Genomic DNA, 9,588 nt, shown 5'->3' on the forward strand with positions numbered 1-9,588 from the left:
TACAATGTTTCAATCGTTCCATTCGAAATCACCCCAGCTGACATCGCGATCGTTCTGCATGCAATGCCGAGTTTGTTTACAACTAACTAAAAGACCTCCGTTTGGCTATCTTTCCACTTCTGCAATTCTGTGTCCATAGAAATTGCATAACCATTTTAGTCGGATTGAAAGTTAGAAGTCACTCACAATCTGAAGTATCTGTTCAACCCGTGAAACAGTGATGATGTGATATGATAGTTTGTATTCAACACCACACGTACACCGTCTTGGTTACACATACAACACGGTCCCTCTAGAGGGACCGATCGTGTGGTTACTTGTCCATCAATGCCTCTTAACTACCCTTAGGCTTATAAAACTGCATTTACTATAATGACAGGAAAACAAATATCACAGAAGCAGCACTGGCGACGCTTAAAATGTTTATTTCGGTGGTTAAACTGTTGGTGAATAACACCTCCCGTGATGTGATTCTACAGGTCATGCCATGTACTACATAACACGCTGCGCCGATGGGGCTACGTTATACGGGTCCGGAGCTAATCCATGTGCAGGCTAGGTCCACGGTCCCTCGTGCTAGGTCGAAGTCAATGTTCTGTTTTCTATACCTTTGATGGTGCATATATGAGAAAGTCTGACCTATTTTGAAAATTGGGTCCTGTATCGATTCGTGATGTTAAGTTATCGCGGCGATGTTGAAACTTTACAACAATTTATTTTGATAAACATGCGGAACGGCACGTGCACAGCGCGCAGCGAAACTGTATGATCTTGGGCTAAAAGAAAGGGGGAAACTGCTTAAAACAAGCAAAAGAAAAATAAATCTGCCCTCTTCTAATCTTAAGCTTACTGTTGAGTAGAGGACACGTCCAGCAACTTTCTAACTGCTTTAAGAAAGAAAATGGAAGCTGTGCATGGTCTACAATTGGAAGCACATACTGTAAACAGAAGCAACGGTCACATGTACACGCGACTAGGTCAATGTCTAGCACGGGAGACAGACTTTGTAACAAATTTTTGATCGACAGTCACTCCGTGTGCATGATACCGGAAACTTTCTATGCACAAAGTCCGTGTTGTATGCTGTGGACTGAGTCTATTGTTTATTATGACGGTCGGCCGGGGCAATCGAAATCGCGACCGAAACAGCGGCCTGTTTTGATGTCATTTTAAACGTCTCCTATTTGATCTACCGTCTGGTTATCAATGTTCAAAAACTTCGTTTGTTTCTTTAAATTGAATATGTTATCCTGATAAAGTGGTAAACTGTACAATCCTACTTTCTTTAACAAGTTACAATGTCAGACGTGATTTTTTTTTCACGCAAAGTAGTAAGCAATAAGCAAACGCCTCGCTCCCCAGTTTTTTTACTTTTCTTCTGCGTTGAGTTCAAAGTTCATTGACTTTAGCATCAAATGTGAGGTGACACTGAAACACATAGGAAATTATGCCGTGTTTGGAATGAGAGCTTGCATAGTTAACAAGCAATTACTACTATATCACCTTGTTTATACTTGTTTTAAATTCTGTTTCAGACCTGTGTTCCTAGGTAAAAAAAATAATAACCTATATGAAAATGATGATAACTGTGAAAGTTAAAATAAAGTGATTAATCAAACAAAAAAATCTAAAAGTTGATCGTTTCATATTTTCATTCCCGTCGATGAACAAGAGCTTCAAACAAATCACACCCACTGATGTAAATTGCAAGCAAATTTATATAAAACACACACGCACAACAATATTATATATACAATAATTTACATTTCTATTGCGCTATTATTTGTATTGACTATTGTTTGCTTGCTTTAAGTGTTACAGTCACCTTTACTAAATTTGAAACAATTTTTGTTATGCAGTGCCATATTTTTATTTATAATGTCGTTAGATTTTTAAAGAGAAAATCACCTCACTGTTATGTTTTTTTTTAAATTTTGTATCCATTACCTTCTCCACTATACTTAAACAGAACTGGGGGGGTAATCACATAATCTGGTGTAGATTGAGATTTATTTTCCCATGCATTCAGCTGTTTAACTCGCCATGAATTTCATTACACTGTTCTGATAATCTTCTTTTCAGGTGGCTGTTGGTTCTAATCTGCTGATCGCCAAGAAATAAAGTGGATGACTAGGTTGTACACGTGAGACTTTCATCATTAGAAACTAATCCATAGGTTGATGCCAGTGAAATAATCGTGTCTCAAGGAACGTACAGGTGACCATCTACTCCACCCCACCCTGACCCGTCCTCCTTCCAGAATACTGTATCTGTGAAACATTCAACATCAAAGTTTTTCGTCATGGACTATCATTTCTGCAAAAATACTTGACTCATATTTGGACATATTTGAAGGACATTTTCAAAGCCTGGGAGAACAACCGTTTTGCTCGTGAGAAGATACAATCAGTGACTGTGACACAACATTTCCTTGCTTCACAACTAAATATGATACATCAGGAAAGTAATAAAGATCCATAGTAATATTTGTATGTTCCTATGCAGTCATCGAAGTATTCATCATGGAAATTTAGGTTAAATACCCGAAAGATAAGTAATTAATTGTCACTGAGAAACAATGCTTGGGTCACAGAGTAGGAAAAGAGCATGGAATATTATTTGAAGTTCAGTTGAAAGTAGAACTATGATTCAATACTCAGAAGGTAACTTTCAGGTTATGTTTTATTTCTGCCGTCATGAAGAAATAAAGCCAACTGTATGAGGAAATTATGTCAACTTGTGAAGTATGTGGTATCTCACCATGCACTTGGACAACCTTATTTCTATTACTGGTTTTTTTTTTACATTGAAGTCGCCCCACCCCAACCCCACACAAGATCTTTTAAATATAGAAAAATAATTACACTGCTAATCCTACGAAATTGTTTTTACCCATAGCTTTCCTTTTTCATTGATATGATTTGGTTTGATATCCACATGTTTAGAAAAGGTGTGCAAGTACAGCTTCTGCTACTTAATTACATTAATTATGAAAAAAGAGCACAATATCATAATACAGGCTACACTAAGTGAAAAATAAGAGGATTAGACTATCACTTGTTCCGTTCTCACTGAATAATACTTTTTACTGACAAGAAATTTGTGGTAATGTACAAACCTAGTACAATTCAACCTTTCTATTTACTCTTTGGATTAAATTCACGATATCCCCTACTTGAAGTATCCCCTTTTTCATCCTATACAAGGAGTCTTTCTCAGAATTCAAAACAAACAAACATAGAATTCATCCCTAAGAATTAAGAGCAGATGATTCTCCCTTCAGATTCATACCTTAAAGAGAATATATCACATTTTTGCATTCATACTATAGATTGAGTCTCCCCCCTCCCTTAACCAAAATTTATCCGTAAGTTAAATGGATGAGTTGCAACACTTATAGATTATAGCACAGATGCAACCATCATGAGGGTTTGTAGATTTAACTCAAACAAAAGAATTATTGTAAATGTTATTTTATAGCCATGACATCTATGTAAAGTGCTATTCTTTCAAGTTATTCGAGGTTGATGTAATGAAGTGTTGTGAAATGTTTTCACAATTTTCATTGTTCCAGCAATTCACTGTATAATGTTTTTAAAGAATACTTTTTCAAAACATCAAATTCAGTGGATTTAAAATTGATCTTGCTTATAGGTACGTAGTTTGACAATTTGAAAAAAAAAATCTCCTGATCAATATTTTTGCAAATGTATTCTAATTATTCTGTTTGTAAGGCTTGTAGTTGTATATTTCAGACACTTTCTATAGTCTTTAAATGTATGTGATTCATATTTGCAAATAAAAACAAAGAAAGAAGAGGGTACATTTTCTCCCTTTAAACTTCAAATATTGAATTTGAAATTGAACATGACAGATCAACAGTCTGTTTTGTTTTTAAATTACACCTTTCATGCCTTTTTATATGGTAACACGGCAAAACAAGCAGTTTCTGGTTTATCTTTTGATATGCAATAAAACCAAAGTCAATTTAGTTCATTTGAACTGATTCAGTGGTTGGTTTGAATTTATTTGTTGATGTTTATATGTAAACATTTGTTGAATGAGTAAGAATGTTCGTTTGTTTGTGTGCTTGTGTGTGTGTGTATGTGTGTCCCCTTGTCCCGAAGGCCAAAAAGTGGGCCCTGCTGCCCCGAGGGCCACCTAGGAAGATTGGTCTTTGTCGATGAATGAGATCACACTTTCCCTGTTTATGGATTCCCTCCACCCCTCTCTTTACCCTTTGAAGGCCCCTCAGCCCCTAGGGCCTTATTTTGCCCTCCCTCTGTCAAGAAATGACAACATCCTTGTTTTGTTGTTGTTGTTGCTGTTGTTGTATGCCTCCCTGACATTCCAAATAATGAAACAGCAATGAATTGTTTTAGACTTCCTCTGTTAACGTTAGTGCAGTTTTTCAAATTAAATCAAAGACATGCTCTGCAAGACAAATATATCTATTTATTAGACAACTGAATCAAACATGTCAAAAGTATCAAAAGTTTTCACAGCTTTGTTCTTCCTCTTTTAACTTGATCGGTTAATGTATCACCATTCATCTTTTTTCCCCCGTAGCGATTGCTTCGATAAATTGAAAAAACAAAAACAAAAACAAAAACACTCCCCAAATCTTGGACCATTTCAGGTAAAATCTACAATTATCGGGAGGGTGAAAAGGGTTAACTTTTTTCTTTACTTGTGTTGGTAGAATGGGGACCTATTCCATCATTTAAATAAGTGTCTGTTTGAAACATTTCCAAATTTCTAATAGAGCCAAATGATTCATTCAAATGAACCTATAATTTCTTGGCTGAGGGGAACATCAAAGAAAAAAAGGCCCTCGGGGCAACGGGGCCTTAATAAAGTCCTGCAGGGCCTATACCAAAAACAAGTGTAATCCAATTCAATTAGCAAATTTATTTTTTTGTTACACTAACATTTTACATTTCACATGCAGACGATTTGTTAACAGACTAAACTGCTGTAGTTTCAGTATGCTTTTGCAAAGTGGAACAAACGCTTGCCCTTTCAAATTGTCAAACTACCTATAAGCAAGATCAATTTAAAATCCACTGAATTTGATGTTCTGAAAAGTATTCTTTAAAAACATTATACAGTGAATTGCTGGAACATACATGAAAATTGTGAAAACATTTCACTACACTTCATTATATCAACCTCGAATAACTTGAAAGAATAGCACTTTACATCGATGTCATGGCTATAAAATAACATGTACAATAATTCTTTTGTTTGAGTGAAATCTACAAACCCTCATGATGGTTGCATCGGTGCCATAATCTATAAGTGTTGCAACTCATCCATTTAACTTATGGATAAATTTTGGGTTAAGGGAGGGGGGGGACTCAATCTATAGTATGAATGCAAAAATATGATATTTTCTCTTTAAGGTATGAATCTGAAGGGAGAATCATCTGCTCTTAATTCTTAGGGATGAATTCTATGTTTGTTTGTTTTGAATTCTGAGAAAGACTCCTTGTATAGGATGAAAAAGGGGATACTTCAAGTAGGGGGATATCGTTGAATTGAATCCAAAGAGTGAATAGAAAGGTTGAATTGTACTAGGTTTGTACATTACCACAAATTTCTTGTCAGTAAAAGGTATTATTCAGTGAGAACGGAACAAGTGATAGTCTGATCCTCTTATTTTTCACTTAGTGTAGCCTGTATTATGATATTGTGCTCTTTTTTCATAATTAAGCTAATTAAGTAGCAGAAGCTGTATTTGCAGACCTTTTCTAAACATGTGGATATCAAACCAAATCATATCAATGAAAGAAGAAAGCTATTGGTAAAACAATTTCTTAGGATTAGCAGTGTAATTATTTTTCTATATTTAAAAGATCTTGTGTGGGGTTGGGGTGGGGGGACTTCAATGTAAAAAAAAAACAGTAATAGAAATAAGGTTGTCCAAGTGCATGGTGAGATACCACATACTTCACAAGTTGACATAATTTCCTCATACAGTTGGCTTTATTTCTTCATGACGGCAGAAATAAAACATAACCTGAAAGTTACCTTCTGAGTATTGAATCATAGTTCTACTTTCAACTGAACTTCAAATAATATTCCATGCTCTTTTCCTACTCTGTGACCCAAGCATTGTTTCTCAGTGACAATTAATTACTGTATCTTTCAGGTATTTAACCTAAATTTCCATGATGAATACTTCGATGACTGCATTGGAACATACAAATATTACTATGGATCCACATTACTTTCCTGATGTATCATATTTTAGTTGTGAAGCAAGGAAATGTTGTGTCACAGTCACTGATTGTATCTTCTCACGAACAAAATGGTTGTTCTCCCAGGCTTTGAAAATGTCCTTCAAATATGTCCAAATATGAGTCAAGTATTTTTTGCAGAAATGATAGTCCATGACGAAAAACTTTGATGTTGAATGTTTCACAGATACAGTATTCTGGAAGGAGGACGGGTCGGGGTGGGGTGGAGTAGATGTTCACCTGTACGTTCCTTGAGACACGATTATTTCACTGGCATCAACCTATGGATTAGTTTCTAATGATGAAAGTCTCATGTGTACAACCTAGTCATCCACTTTATTTCTTGGCGATCAGCAGATTAGAATCAACAGCCACCTGAAAAGAAGATTATCAGAAGAGTGTAATGAAATTCATGGCGAGTTAAACAGCTGAATGCATGGGAAAATAAATCTCAATCTACACCAGATTATGTGATTACCCCCCCCCCCCAGTTCTGTATAAGTATAGTGCAGAAGGTAATGGATACAAAATTAAAAAAAACATAACAGTGAGGTGATTTTCTCTTTAAAAATCTAACGACATTATAAATAAAAAATATGGCACTGCATAACAAAAATTGTTTCAAATTTAGTAAAGGTGACTATAACACTTAAAGCAAGCAAACAATAGTCAATACAAATAATAGTGCAATAGAAATGTAAATTATTGTATATATAATGTTGTTGTGCGTGTGTGTTTTATATAAATTTCTTGCAATTTACATCAGTGGGTGTGATTTGTTTGAAGCTCTTGTTCATCGACGGGAATGAAATATGAAACGATCAACTCTTAGATTTTTTTGTTTGATTAGTCACTTTATTTTAACTTTCACAGTTATCATCATTTTCATATAGGTTTATTATTTTTTTACCTTAGGAACACAGGTCTGAAAACAGAATTTAAAACAAGTACTATAAACAAGGTGATATAGTAGTAATTGCTTGTTAACTATGCAAGCTCTCATTCCAAACACGGCATAATTTCCTATGTGTTTCAGTGTCACCTCACATTTGATGCTAAAGTCAATGAACTTTGAACTCAACGCAGAAGAAAAGTAAAAAAACTGGGGAGCGAGGCGTTTGCTTATTGCTTCCTACTTTGCGTGAAAAAAAATCACGTCTGACATTGTAACTTGTTAAAGAAAGTAGGATTGTACAGTTTACCACTTTATCAGGATAACATATTCAATTTAAGAAACAAACGAAGTTTTTGAACATTGATAACCAGACGGTAGATCAAATAGGAGACGTTTAAAATGACATCAAAACAGGCCGCTGTTTCGGTCGCGATTTCGATTGCCCCGGCCGACCGTCATAATAAACAATAGACTCAGTCCACAGCATACAACACGGACTTTGTGCATAGAAAGTTTCCGGTATCATGCACACGGAGTGACTGTCGATCAAAAATTTGTTACAAAGTCTGTCTCCCGTGCTAGACATTGACCTAGTCGCGTGTACATGTGACCGGTTGCTTCTGTTTACAGTATGTGCTTCCAATTGTAGACCATGCACAGCTTCCATTTTCTTTCTTAAAGCAGTTTAGAAAGTTGCTGGACGTGTCCTCTACTCAACAGTAAGCTAAGATTAGAAGAGGGCAGATTTATTTTTCTTTTGCTTGTTTTAAGCGTTTTCCCCCTTTCTTTTAGCCCAAGATCATACAGGTTCGCTGCGCGCCGTGCACGTGTCGTTCCGCATGTTTATCAAAAGAAATTGTAGTAAAGTTTCAACATCGCCGCGATAACTTAACATCACGAATCGATACAGGACCCAATTTTCAAAATAGTCAGACTTTCTCATATATGCACCATCAAAGGTATAGAAAACAGAACATTGACTTCGACCTAGCACGAGGGACCGTGGACTTAGCCTGCACATGGATTAGCTCCGGACCCGTATAACGTAGCCCCATCGGCGCAGCGTGTTATGTAGTACATGGCATGACCTGTAGAATCACATCACGGGAGGTATTATTCACAAACATTTAACCACCGAAATAAACATTTTAAGCGTCGCCAGTGCTGCTTCTGTGATATTTGTTTTCCTGTCATTATAGTAAATGCAGTTTTATAAGCCTAAGGGTAGTTAAGAGGCATTGATGGACAAGTAACCACACGATCGGTCCCTCTAGAGGGACCGTGTTGTACGTGTAACCAAGACGGTGTACGTGTGGTGTTGAATACAAACTATCACTGTTTCACGGGTTGAACAGATACTGCATACTGCAGATTGTAAGTGACTTTTAACTTTCAATCCGACTAAAATGGTTATGCAATTTCTATGGACACAGAACTGCAGAAGTGGAAAGATAGCCAAACGGAGGTCTTTTAGTTAGTTGTAAACAAACTCGGCATTGCATGCAGAACGATCGCGATGTCAGCTGGGCTGGTTTCGAATGGAACGATTGAAACATTGTAACAATTTCGCAGGGCCCCTGGATGATTGACAGGTTGCCTTTTGTTCTATTCTGGATTATTTCGGCAGCGCGGCGGTCGACTGCATTGCATGCACTGCAGATCGACAAATTTCACCATTTTCTTTCCATGAAAATCGCGGCGTTTAAAACACTCTTCCTTACAACAATTTTCACTCTAAATCATCGCCGATGAAAGGATTCACTCCTATTCTTTTGAGAAGGCAAGGAGTGAATAAAATTAGTGCCATACTTATGAATCATCACATTTTTCACTCCATGATTTACGCTTGCATCAAAGATACAAAAAGTATAATTTTAATCTTTAATTAAACAATCATATATCATGTATGAATTCACCGACTTTACTCGCCATCCACTATTATGTTAAGTGTACATAGAACTTTAAGCATTCTACATCATACTACGAGTCTTACACCAGTGCTGTCACCATCACAGTGTGCTCTCACCGCGGATATAGCGAGTACGTGCGCATCATCAACAACCATTTACTGAGGTAAAACAATCTGCATTTTCTTTCGAATAATAACTGAGTGGCACGGGGCCTACAAAATAGCCGTTATTTAATGTAGAAAATCTAAATTAGATCGATATTTCTTTGTCAAAAGTGTACGAAAGGCGAAAAAAGTGAGGTCAAAACCGCTGTTCATCTGTGTATGCTACCTAGTCTGCATCGGTGTCAGACCTCCGGTCACTACTTAAATTTCAGCGAAGTAGTCTGGTAGTCTGGAGGAACTACGTAAAATTCGGACTTGAAACTTTCGCCTGTAGGTTAAGTCTTCATAGTTGTTCGTTGATAGCAGTTTTGTATACAAACAAAACGTTTCTAACGTGGTAAAAATATCGTAAAATTACAATTTCACCGTATTTTCTA

The sequence above is a fragment of the Ptychodera flava genome, chromosome 2, assembly GCF_041260155.1.
Source record: "Ptychodera flava strain L36383 chromosome 2, AS_Pfla_20210202, whole genome shotgun sequence".
Taxonomy (NCBI): Eukaryota; Metazoa; Hemichordata; class Enteropneusta; family Ptychoderidae; genus Ptychodera; species Ptychodera flava.